This window comes from Giraffa tippelskirchi, chromosome 6, assembly GCF_054371585.1.
Source record: "Giraffa tippelskirchi isolate mGirTip1 chromosome 6, T2T-mGirTip1v1.2.pri, whole genome shotgun sequence".
Classification (NCBI taxonomy): Eukaryota; Metazoa; Chordata; class Mammalia; order Artiodactyla; family Giraffidae; genus Giraffa; species Giraffa tippelskirchi.
Window position 1 is genome coordinate 111,163,006 of NC_137280.1, and position 13,738 is coordinate 111,176,743.

The 13,738-nt window shown below is 35.5% G+C and overlaps 1 protein-coding gene across 11 annotated transcripts in view; it reads left to right on the top strand.

Moving 5' to 3' along the window:
• The window catches only part of LOC145509796 (uncharacterized), an 889,905-nt gene that overhangs the window by 701,584 nt on the left and 174,583 nt on the right, over window positions 1-13,738 (top strand). The gene's annotated exons all lie outside the window — the stretch shown is intronic.

Here is a 13,738-nt window from a genome sequence, read left to right on the forward strand (position 1 = left end):
GTGATTCTGAGAATCAAGCAGAGATGATGGTGATTATCTTTTTCAAGAAGTTAAACATGATGTCATTGAGTAGAACTGGGCAACATAGCCATAAGGAAGACAAAATTACCCACTTGTTCTGTACACTTTAGTTCTTGGCGTTGATACTTCTTTCAGCCTTTCTTACTTGTCAGCTTATGCTTTGGCTTGATTAATTCAATTTGTTTCCTCAGTATTTATTTGTGCCTGTTTTGTTCTCCTAAGGTGGCAAATTTTCTGTTGCAGTTTTTAAGTGTCTCATCGGTAAAAAGTGGTTTGGGATGTAAATTGACTTTGGCTGGAAGTTGACTCATCAGTAAAAATTGTTTTTGGACACAAATATGGTTTGGGCATGATTTGGCTCAAGTATGAATTTTGCGTTATTTTAGAAAATTGTTGTTCTACTGTGAGATACTAAAGTTATAAAACTATAAAGAAAGTGTTCAATTCTGTAATACTAAATTGCATATGCGATTGGCAATTAATATGTGCCCAACTTGTATAACATTTCAAGTTTAGTTGAATATATGTAAGAGGCATGAATTACGTTGGAAAAACCAAATATATGGTTGATATGTTTAATGTTACAAATACTTAATAGTTAGAGGACTACCTAACGGAGAGTAGTGTTAGTTTTCAAAGAACATGTTTATTGATTCTAATTCTTTCACGTTCTCTGAGACCAGGTTGTGACACGTATTTGTTGTATATTCGTAATATCTGAACATCTTCTTTTTTGTCCCTGTTCTTAACCTCTGACCAGCTATTTTAAAATGGACGGTTTTCTAACTGGCTAGTGTCTTATAAGATGCTAGTGATAATGACAATCAATTCTATGAAATGGAAGCTGAAACAGTGAAAACTACATCATCATTAGGCAGAAAATATTGAAGGGGAAGGGTTTGCAGAAGAATCCTGGGCATGAGATACAAAGATGATTGGGGCAGGGCCGAGAAGTGAGAAGCTACTCCAGGCCGGAACAGGAGCAGAAGAAACAAAAGTCATCAATGGTGGAATGAGCGTGATAGGATTGGAAAGTGTGGAGATGGATTGTCTGCAGTAGAAGGTGACTCCATACCAGTCATGGAGTTCACAGGCAGAGAGGTTCTGATAATAAAATATGGGCTTTTTAGATTGGGTGTTGGATAATCTTGATAGGTTAAGAGAAGCTTCTGTGCAGAGTCTGAACAAGGAAAAAGCACTGTAAATCAGTTTTTCTACCTCTGTTGGTCACTTGAAAGTTAGGAGGAAGTTTCTGGGAGAAGCATTTGTTTACCAAAAAAAGTGAAAGAAGATATATTTGGGTTCATATATAAGAATAAGCAGCACAGGAGATGGAAAAAGCTGTAAGGTCTATCTCTTATGAGACAGCTTTTGAACAGTGGGCAGGTTTATCACAAGCCACTGGTACAGAACACTGTAAATGTTGAAATAAAGGGCAAGTACATAAAAAAGTAATACTGGGTTGAACATTCAGATAAATATAACAACTGGATGTGTGCAAAATTTAAAGAAAAGGAGATAAAGGAGAAAAAAGAAAGAACTGGATTTTAGTTCAGACATGAAGATAAAGGAAGGAAAAAAGCATATCAGATTGACTCAGCATATTTTAGGTCCATGAAGACAACATTATACCTTATTCCTTTTTTAAAGTCACAAATAATACTTTGAACCTGAGGTCACTCTGTATGTACTTGTTAAATGATGAATAAATGAATAAAAGGAGCCTTGTTATTAACAACCAGTTATAGTAGAATTGAAACAAAAGTGGCTCCCAGATTTTGAGATGGAATGACTAAAAGATGGGAAGCATTTGAAGTGGAGTGGTACAGTAGGGAGAATAATGGCCCTCAAATTTATATGCCTGCTATGAGATCTGTGAATATGTTAGGTTATATGGCAAAGGGGAATTAAGGTTGCAGATGGAATTTAGGTTGCTAGTCAGCTGACCTTAAAATATGCAGATTATTTTGGATAATCTAGGTTGGCCCAGTGTGTTCACAAGTGTCCTTAAGTTTTGCAAGAAAGAAGCAGAAGTTTCCATATCCGAGTGATGTCATGTAAGACAGACTTGAGGGGCTTCTGCTGGCTTTGTAAATGAAAAGAAGCCACAAGCCAATGAATGTAGGCAGTTTTTAGAAGCTGAAAAAGGCAAAGGAATAGGTCCTACTCTAAAGCCTCCAGAAATGAACCAACCCTACTGAAATGTTGATTTTAGCTCAGTGTGACCCATTTCAGACCCTTTGTCTCTAGAACTGTAAGAGAAATACACTTAATTTTGTTAACAATAGCAGACAGGAAACTAATGGAAATTGTGAGGGAGGGGTGTGTCAGGATTTAGTAGCCGGAAAGCACTAGATTTGATATTTGGAAGAATGACTCTGTGATTATCTAGCTGGAGAGTCTTGGGGAAATTGCTTATCTTCTGAGGATATTACTTTCCTTATTAATGATAACCTTGGCACCCAACAAGACTTGTTCTTGATTGTATTGCTGCCTTTCTGACTGATTTTTCTCTGATTTCTCCTTTCTATCTCTTGAAATTCTTAACTTGCTTGTGGTCTCCATTATTTGGATTTCCTCATTTCTGATTTCCTTTTTAATAAATTGATTCTTATACTCTGGTGGTTCCAATTGTCACATATTTTCCCAAATGTGAAGCATGTTTATCTACTCAAAACCCAATTGTTTTTTCAAATTACTTCCATATTTACAAATGACTCCCTAGCACCATTAGAAGCTCAGCTTGTATGTAAAAAAAAAAAAAAGAAATTACCACATTCTCTTCCCCCAAAGATTCCTTTTAAGCATTTCAGTTTCACTTAAGCAAATGCCTTTTAAGCACCTAAAACATCAATGTTTTGATCTTTTTGGGTTAAATTGCATACTTTTATTCTTTCTCATCATCCTCATTGAGAAGAAGAGGTCTGGAAGGAAATTAACATTTATTGAACACTCAGTATGTCAGATATTGAAATAGATCTTTTCTTATCCTTGAAATGGGGATTTTTAAAAAGTGGTAAACATTTACCAAGCTTTACTGTGCCTTTCCAAGCATTTAAACTGAGTCATTCATAACTTCTGTAGGAGAGAAGATGCCAAATAGAACAAGGGTTGGCAAACTTTATCTGTAGAAGACTCATTAAGCCAAATATCATTTTTGTCTCATATTCTTCTTTGACTTTGGGTTCTTTGGTCATTTGTTTGTTCTTTAGCAACTTCTTTTATTTATTTATTAAATTGTATTGAAGTATAGTTGATTTATACTGCTGTGTTGTGTTGCATAGCAAAGTGATTGAGTTATACATACATACTATTTTTCTTATTTTCCATTATGGTTTATCACAGGATATTGAATATAGTTTCCTGTGCTATACAGTAGGATCTTGTTGTTTGTTCTAGAAACATCTATGAAATGTGAAGTCTATTCTTAGTGCATGGACCATTCAAAAACAGACTCAATTTAGCTCAGGGACTGTATTGGGCTTGCATACTATAGCTTGGCTTCCTGGTGACTCAGGCAATAAAGAATCTGCCTGCAATTCAGGAGACCTGGTTCCATCCCTGGGTTGAGAAGATCCCCTGGAGAAGGGCATGGCAACCCACTCTAGTGTTCTTGCCTGGAAAATCTCCATGCACAGAGGAGCCTGGTGGGCTACAGTCCATGGGGTAGCAAAGAGTTGGACATGACTGAGCAACTAAGCACAGCCCTGTAGCTTGCCTACTACAAAAAATAGGGCAATGATGAATTTTATGATAGTGAACATATTCTTGCAACTCAGATTTCATTGAGGAAAAAAAGCAAGAACTAGTTCTAAGGAAATGAGCATTTTTACAATTAGCTATAGAACAGAGGAATGGACTTAAGGGATATTCCTAAAAGATAAGAAAGGGAAGTAGAAAGACCTTCTGGATCTGAGAGGTGAAGCCAAAGAAAAAGAAAATAAGAGAAATGCAAGTGGACAGTAGAGCTCTTGCATTTTTTTCAAGATCTTAAGTCACATTACAAGGATGGGGTAACAAATATCAAGGGAAAGATTTCAGAAGACTGGAAATTGTCAGGGACTCCCAATGTATATCCCCCCAAATTATAGCTCATTAAAGAAGTATCTTATCCCCAAATCATTAAATGGTGTAGAGCAACTTTGGCAGAAGGTCGTAGTTGATGTGGCCTGAGTACCACTTCTGGCAAACTTAGTTGCTGATGGCTTATAGGAGATTTACAATATCCTAATGCCCTGGAAGCAAGTAGCAAGAAGGACAGGTAGTTAAGAAGAAGCCTGGTGTTTGAGATGAAGGGGTTTCATAGCTTCATAATAGTGAAATCTGTAAGGGACCATGAACTTCAAAAGCTGATACACTTTTGATGCTCTGATAGACAAATTTAGCAGTAGAGTACCAGGGACCAGATCAGAGTGACTATCTCCCAGTGAGTGTCCACAGGACAGTGTGGTGGACGTCATTGCTTCTTGAGATTCAGCCAAGCAATAATAGAACACAAACAACCAAAATTTTCTTATATTCCTCCCATCATGCAGTGGGGATTATATCACCCTCCCCTTAGATCAGATCAGGTTCTGTGAATGCTCTGACCAACATAACGTAATGGAAATAACGTTGTGCCAGTTTTCATACCCAGGCCTTCTGGGGCAGGCACACTTTTCTTCCTGTCTCTTGAAACACATGATTTTGGGACACACCTGCCGAGAATCTCCAAACTCATTGTTTTGAGAAGCTCAAACTACAAGAGAAAGCAGGCGTTCAGGTCGACAGCCTCAGCTGACCTGCCAGGTACATCCAGTGATGTAAGAGAGCCAGATTGGATGCCTAACCCGGCTGCTCTTAGACATGTCTGTAACCTCAGTTGATGTAAGACTGATTCTATATAAGGAACCTCAAGTTGTAACCCTCCAACAGAGCCCAGTTAGTCCACAGAGCCATGAGAGACAGGACAAAAGTACAATAGAACCAAGAACACTCCATCCTACCTGTGGAAGAATTCTCCGGGTGGATCTCCTAACCCCGGAGTGGGCATTTTATGCATGAGAAGCAGTCGTTTGTATTATTAAACCACTTGGATTTCAGGGTTAATTTTTACCACAGCCAAACATATAGTTTCTCAAATGATGTAGGCTTTGGAGCTCAGCAGTTATCAAAATATGGTCTGCAGAACTGGGACTCCTGAACAACACAACTGTGAGGTCATAAACCAGTGGTAATTTATTATGGCAACAATAGAAAACCAATACATTTGGAAAACTTTTATTTGTTACCTTAAGCTCCAGAGACATTGCTCATGAGATAAGTGGTACTAGTAATGGATTTTATTTTTGACTCTGTGTAATGAAATGTGTCAACCATATGGAAGGTCTGCATAAATTATTCAACCAATATTTTCCAAGAGATGTTGGGAAATCATGCATGACTAGAAGAGCTACTCAAGTTACAAGGTAAACTTGAGTACAAAAAAAAAAACCCAACAAACAATTACTGATATGGTTTCCAATTACTTAGCTATTATTTGCTTTTAAGATGTTCTCACTCATTGAGTTGGGTTTTGTTATAGAATCAAAGAATATGCCAAATCATATGAAAAGGCCATTATAATACTTCTTCTTTTTCTAAGAAAATATGTGTATGAGGCAGGATTTTCTTCAAATATTTCAACTAAAAGAACATATCTCAGCAGATTGAGTGTAATATTTATGAAAATCCAAGTATCTTCTATTAAGTGAGTTAGCCAGACATTAAAGAGATTTGTAAAATGTAAAGGAATGTCATTCTTACCACTACTTTTTGGAAAATTTTATTATTCATAAGAATATTTTTACGTTTATATATAATAAATTTTTAGTGTCAATTTAAAATTAATGTGCATTTAACATTTTCCTGTTTTGATTTCTAATGTGGTGATTATCAATGGCCCACATAATCATAAAAGCAATGCATCCCGCATAAACACATTTTTTTAGGTTTCTTTTTTTTAAATTGAAGTATAGTCTACAATATTATATCAGTTACAGGTGTACAGTATAGTGATTCACAATTTTAAAGGTTATATTCCATTTATAGTTACATATCCTTGTAGCTTGTCTTATACATAATAGTTTGTACCTCTTAGTCTACTATCCCAATATTGCCCCTCTGCCACCCTGTCCCACTCCCAACTGGTAACCACTACTTTTTTCTCTATATTCGTGAGTCTGTTTCCTTTCTGTTATATTCACTAGTTTGTATGGATTTCTTAATAGTTTTTAATGTGAAGGGGATCCTGAGATCAAGACATTTAAGAAACAATGCCTTCATCAATTCCCACAAATACACATTGCATATGAACCAGAGAGCCCTCCTCCTACTTCTTTAAGAGGAGATGAGCTCTTTCGTCTTCTCTCTGTGCCTGGGACATTCTAAGCAAGAGGAAAGGGAGGAAAATGCTTTCAGAAGGGGAAGCCGACTTGGTTTTGAAGCTGAGCTTTGAACTGATAGAAAAAGTAAATCTAAAAAACTCGATCTTAAACCAGAAGAAACCAAGTTGTTTTTCATTGGCCAGGTTAAGTTTACTTACCTTGTACCCTCACTTCTTTTGTTATCAGCAAAAACAGAATCCAGAATATAATAAAATCAATTTTAAAATTGTACTTTAAATTTTATCATTTATCATTTTTATACATCACTCAATTTTATCATTTATAAAAATAGAGAGAAAATATAAATTACACTTTTGCATTAATCTTTTTTTAAATTTTAAGCTATTTATTTTGTATTGTGGTATAGCTGATTAACAATGTTGTGATAGTTTCAGGTGGACAGCAAGGGGACTTAGCCATACATCTACATATACCCGTTCTCCTCCAAACTCCCCTCCCATCCAGGCGGCCACATAACATTGAGCAGAGTTCCATATGCTGTACAGTAGGTCCTTGTTGATTATCCATTTTAAATAAAGCAGTGTATACCTGTCCATTGCAAACTCACTAATTGTCCTGTCCCCCTGGCAACCGTAAGTTTGTTCCCTGAGTCTCTTTCTGTTTTGTAAGTTCATTTGTATCATTTCTTTTTAGATTCAACATATAAGAGATATCATATGATATTTCTCTTACTCTGTCTGGCTTACTTCACTCATTATGACTATCTTTAGATCCATCCATGTTGCTACAAATGGCATTATTTCATTCTTTTTAATGGCTGAGTAATGTTTCATTGTATATATGTACCACATCTTCTTTACCCATTCCTCTGTCAATGGACATTGAAGTTGTTTCTGTATCTTGGCTATTGTAAGTAGTGCTGCAATGAACACTGGGGTGCATGTATCGCTTTGGATCATGTTCTTCTCCAGATATATGCTCAGGAGTGGGACTGCAGTGTCCTTTCCTGGTGGCTCAGATGGTAAAGAATTCATCTACAATGTAGGAGACACAAGTTCAGTCCTTGGGTTGGGAAGATCCCCTGGAGAAGGGAATGGCTACCTACTCCAGTATTCTTGCCTAGAGAATTCTATGGACAGAGGAGCCTGGTAAGCTATTGTCCGTGGGGTTGTACAGAGTTGGACAAGGTTGAGCAACTAACACTTTCTTTCACTTTCACTCTCATGGTAGCTCTATTTCTAGTTTTTTTAAGGAACATCCACTGTTCTCCATAGTGGCTATACCAATTTACATTCCCACCAACAGTGTAGAAGGGCTCCCTTCTCTCCACACCCACTACAGCATTTATTGTTTGTGGATTTTTTGGTGATAGTCTTTCTGGCTGCTGTGAGGTGATATCTCATTGTAGTTTTGATTTATATTTCTCTAATAATTTATGATGTTGAACATCTTTTCATGTGCTTCTTGGCCATCTATATGTCTTCTTTAGAGAAATATCCATTTAAGTCTTCTGTTATTTGTTGACTGAGCTGTTTGTTTTGATTCTGTGAAGCATCATGAGCTTTCTATAAATTTTGGAGAATAATCCCTTGCCGATCACATCCTTTGCAAATAATTTCTCCCAATCTGTGGGTTGTTCTTTATTTCATTTATTGTTTTCTTTGCTGTGCAAAAGCTTTTGAGTTTAAGTAGGTCTCATTTTTATTTCCATTATTCAGGGAGACAAATCAAAAAGATGTTACTGTGATTTATGTAAGAGAATATTCTGCCTATGTTTTCCTCTAGGAGTTTTATAGTATCTGGTCTTACATTTAGGTCACATTTTGAGCTTATTTTTCTGTACGGTGTTAAAGAATGATCTAATTTTATTATCTTAAATGTAGCTGTTCAGTTTTTCCCAGCACCATTTGTTGAAGACACTTTCTTTCCAATATTATGTAGTCTTACCTCCTTTGTCATAGATTAATTGACCATAGACACATGGGTTTATTTCTGAGTTTTCTATCCTGTTCCATTGATCTATATTTCTATTTTTGTGCCAGTACAATACTGTTTTGATGACTAGCTTGGTAGTATAGTCTAAAGTCAGGGAGCCTGATTCCTTCAGCTCTGTTTTTCTTAAGATTGCTTTGACTATCAGGCTCTTTTGTGTCTCCATAGATACATAAGATTTTTTTGTTCTAGTTCTGTGAAATATGCCATTGGTAATTTGATAGGGATTGCATTGAATCTGTAGACTGCCTTGGATAGTATAGTCATTTGACAATATTTATTCTTCCAACATGTTTGCAGATTGGCACTTCTTGCTTAAATAGCTTCTCATTGCCTTCTGAGTGATGTATAGATCCCAGTCTGGACACTGTCTAGTATAGCTGGTTTCTTGGCAGTGTTTTCTGCCACCAAAATTTTACATCTTGTGTGTATACTTAGATTCTATTCAAATATGGTGACTTTCTGTTTCTTGAATACAACAGCTTTCTTTCCTCCCAAGCCCTGTGCATTTCTTTTCTGTCTTTAAAATGTCCTTTTCCTTCTTATACACCCAAGGTTCTTACTTTAAAAAGACAGTTATTATGTCACTTCTTGTGTGAAACCTACCTTGATTAATTCCCCTAAGATCTCCCCCAACCATGATTAATTCCTTCTTACTCTGTCTTCTTTTATATTTCACATTTATTTCTAAATGGAACTGTAAAGTGTTTAGTGGGGTTTCTTAGGGGGTGAAAGATGAGGTAGCATGCTATTTTCTTGGTAAATGGTAGAATTCTACTTTTCCACTTTTGACTTCTATTGTACTTTTATTTCTTGCCTGCTCATCTCATCTGCCTACTCCATTCATGTTGGCAGCAGAACCTTTAGTCCAGCTGAATATGTCAGTCAAGATGGAATTGCACAGGAAACAGAAGGCGTTCTGTGAAACTGGGGACAGGTGAAGGTTGTTTATTTGTTAATTGTGCCCACTGCAGTATAAATCCTTAGAATATAGTATTCTATCTTTGTGTTCTTAGCACACTTCTTGGCACATCTAGATGCAATGCTGAGTAAATATGTGGTTGATAAGTGCCTTAGTGTTACAATGTTTGAGCTGGATAATCTCTCACTCTTTTGAAAGGTCCTTCCAACTCTTTATATCTTTTTCTCTGAACTGGCTTTCTCATTTTATCCATTAATTATTCTCTTTATTTCAGGTTTTGTTTTATTTTCCTTTGTCATTTTTGTATCTAGATTTCTTTCATTTTCTCTGATTTTTTTCTACATTTTAAAACAAACAAATGTACAGACTTCTAATTTAAAATGACACTCAGCAGTTTTCCCTGTAGACTTTCCTGTTTCCTATTTTCCCACCAATGCGTGCATGGAGGTAAAGAGGGAATGTTGCCTTAAGTAAAGATGAGCAGAGTACCTCTTGCCAGTATAGTGAAGGTATATTTTAATTGAGATATATTATCAGGGGCCCATTCATGGCTTAAATGATTAGGTTGATGATGATGAGAATTATGATAACCGTAACCAAAGACAGCCACCAAATATACTTTAACTATAAACACTTAGCAGAATATAATATTTACTAAGCCTTTAGGAAACCAGGAGTATGTTTTAATGCATTTACCACCTGGGTCCAATAAATCTTTTTAGGTTGTTATAATTTTCTGTCATTTTATGAAAATTTACAGCAGTAGAAGAAGGAGAAAATAAAAATAACTAGACTTGTTAATGTAAACATGGCAACATTTTTGGTATCAAAGAACTGTGGTAAACAACCAGATAAAAGGTGAAAGAATATTGTCACATATATTTTTAGCAAAATGGGATCATCTAGGTTCTTGCTGTGAAATATTACGTGGATGGCTAGGCTAAGGTCCTACTTGTTTTATGACTAACTGGCTGGTAATATGTTTTTTCTTTATGTTCTCACAAACACATTTTTCACCCAGAACTTCTTTAGTTTTAAGAAAATTCATCTCAGATTTCACTTATAGGAACAATTTCACTCTCATTGTTAAAGTCTAGAGTTCTGCTCTCAGACTTGTGAGACATCTCCTTCTGTCAGTTTTCTTCCTTAGGTGGTTTGGGTAGAAATCTAAAAATTCTGAATTCTCATTTGTATCCAATATAAGTAAAAAACAAAATACAATGAGTGTCTTCAGTCTTCTTTCATACCTTCTTGAAAGGTGGTATAAAACTTTAGACAATATAATAAGAAAACTAAGGAAGGAAATATATCATCCTTCTGGACTATTCTATCCTGTTTTCTCTATTCCTGTTTCAAACGTCAGTGGTGATAAGTGGTGCATAATGAAGATTAATGATAAAATAATCTCTAAAATGATTAATAATAAACTATATCAAGATATCGGAGGAGGCAATGGCACCCCACTCCAGTACTCTTGCTTGGAAAATCCCATGGACGTAGGAGCCTGGTAGGCTGCAGTCCATGGGGTGGCGAAGAGTCGGACACAACTGAAGTGATTTAGCAGCAGCAGCAGCATATCAGGATATAGAAAAATTAAGCACAAAAATTCCATAATGTAGCATGCATATAAAGGGCTCAATGGATAGATTTGGTAATAGCAAGGCTGAATATGTATTTTATGTTTTGCAAAATGAGTAAAATTTCTCTCTGATACCAGGAAAAATTTAAGCAAGAATAAAAATTATTAAATATTAATTCTCACAAATATTTAGACCTGATAAAAAAAATCCAAAAACTAAAATTTGATCTGATGGATTCTGATCATATACTGAGGGTTTATACATGCCAGCAGAATAGTAGTGCTGAAAAGACATTACTCATCTTTGTACTTCATCTTTCTTATTCTATTCAGAACAACTAATCAAGACAGGAAATGGAGTTTGTTGGAAATGGGAAGGGCAAGAAGGCTAGTGGAAGCACATTTTATCATAAAAATTATATAATTATAGAGTCTATAAATTTAGTGTTATAGGAGGATTGGAACCTGGAGGAAACTCAGTAGCAATGTGAGCTCCAGACGGCTCTTCTTTTGTCGTCCTGTTCTCAGTGATCACAACCACAGTATCACATTCATACAGGACACTGAGCATTACGCTGGGTACCATTCATATAAAGCTATTCTACTTCTCAAATCTAAGTGAAGCTTTTCATCAGAATAAGAGTACAGATCTAAGATCTGAGCATCGTTCTAAGGTCCACGTCTCTGTGAGCAATCACTGCATCAAGAGTTTTTCTCCTTCAAATAAGAGAAAGAATAAGTTCCTTGTTTGCTTTTTAAAAAACGAACCACCATGGAACCTACAAACAGATACTATAGTACAAAAGATAGAAAATATAATCTTAAATATTCTGAGGAAGAGTATTTCAAAAGTGATTTTTGGTATAATCCATGATTATATAGTCTATACCAAGCAGAAGCAAAATAAAAAAAATTTTTTGAAAAGGAATGTGCAAAATAAGAATTTCAAGGAGACTAAAATTGTAGTATAATTCAACTTCTTATGATAGAAGACAAAGAAGGGATCTGACATTGCAGAAAATGAATCCATGATGTGGATGATAAACTTTAAAATAGAAATAAAAGACATAAAACTAAGGAAGGAGATGAAAATGCAAAGTGCAGAAAATGGCATCCAACCTAAAACTTTTCTTAAGAAGTTCAGAAAAATTACAAGGGAAAAAAGTTTAAATCAGTAGTATTTACTACAAAAGAAACAACTATATACCTTGTTCCTAGATCATGACTGGATAATATAGTCACTCAGTTAATACTTGCTAAATGGTTGAATTAAGGAAAGATTAATTGATGATAACTACCTAAATGTTGTCAAATGATAGTTTATAAGCAAATAAGACTAGCAGGTATATTTTACTTGGCTCGTGCAATGTCACTCAAAGAGAAACAGATTTAATCCAACATTTAGACAGTGTGATTTCATACCTCTTGAAAAAGGTATGGGCACACTTTGACCCCATTTCCAAATGGCAACCATTTCTTAAGTTTGAGTAGCAACTGCACCCTTTAGGTGGGGCCTGTATTTTCTCTCAGGATACATGTTAATGTTTACATTACTTGTCTAGACACTCGAGTTATTGGAATTTATGAACCCTGCTTTACAACAATGAGAAAGAATCAGTAAGAGCATATTTAAATGGCTTATAACAATGTAAGTGTATCTGAAGAGAGGTCAATGAGTCTAGACACATTCTGGCAAAATAATTACAGAGATCAAAAACAAGTTTTTACAAGGATCTGTGCTAAAAATATGGTTTCCCTACCAAATAAGAGAAGTCAGAATGAATTCAGAGTTTTACTCTTTAGCAACCAATATGGAACAATAATGGAGCAATAACTGCGAAGTTTCAAGAGAAAATTTTACAATTTGTAATATATACACTTAAATTATCTTTCTGAATGCGATATTTTCAGGGGAACCAAGCATTAAAAACATTACCAACATGCTACTGAAATAAATGTGTATACACACACCCATTTTACAGTGACATTTTAGTTAAGTAAAGCTCAAGAATAGTGAACGTTTTGTTTAATGGGATGGAGATGATCTCTGAAGCCATTTAAACATACAATTGCCCAGGTAGCCATGACAATTATTACATGACATATAGCCATATAGTGGCAAAATAATTTAAAACACAGGAAGTAGCAACACAGACACGTATGCCAAACTCCAAATCTTAACTCCAAACTCAAAACTTAACAAAGGTTAAAAAAACAGACACATCATCAAAGGTCAGTGAAAACCTGCTGAGTTATTAGTTTTATATAAAAGGAAGAGATTCAAGAGATACCAGTTAGTTCATGACTTTGATAATCAGGTAAGTTCACATGAAAGAAGGCTTTCAAAAAATTTAAAGCTGAATAGTAGTGTATATAAAACAGTGAGAAAACAAAACAGCACATGACAGTGATTATCTTGCCCTACCCAAATGAGAAAATTCACTAAAAGAGAACTATAACCATCTATAATCACAAAACATCTACTGCAGTTATCATGACAACAGTTAACATTTATTGAGTTCAACATTTATTGTTGAATGCTGCAAATTGGGTACCTCCTTTGCACTAATGGGTTCACTTCTATTTGCTACCCATTGAATTCTCAACAGTCATACTGATATAGATGTTGTTACCCACATCTTTAAAACGAAAAAACAGAATTTGGACAGTTTGAAACAGTCCACACATATAGTACTGGATAGCATGAAAATTCAGTCCCTAGAAACATCAGACCAATCTTTCCACTAAGTGACATTCGAATTCCCTAGAAATGACTCAATAGGCAAACTAATTGCAGGAAGCAACAAATCTAGAACTCCACCCAACAGAGGGGGTAAATGTTTTTCAGGTGACATTTCA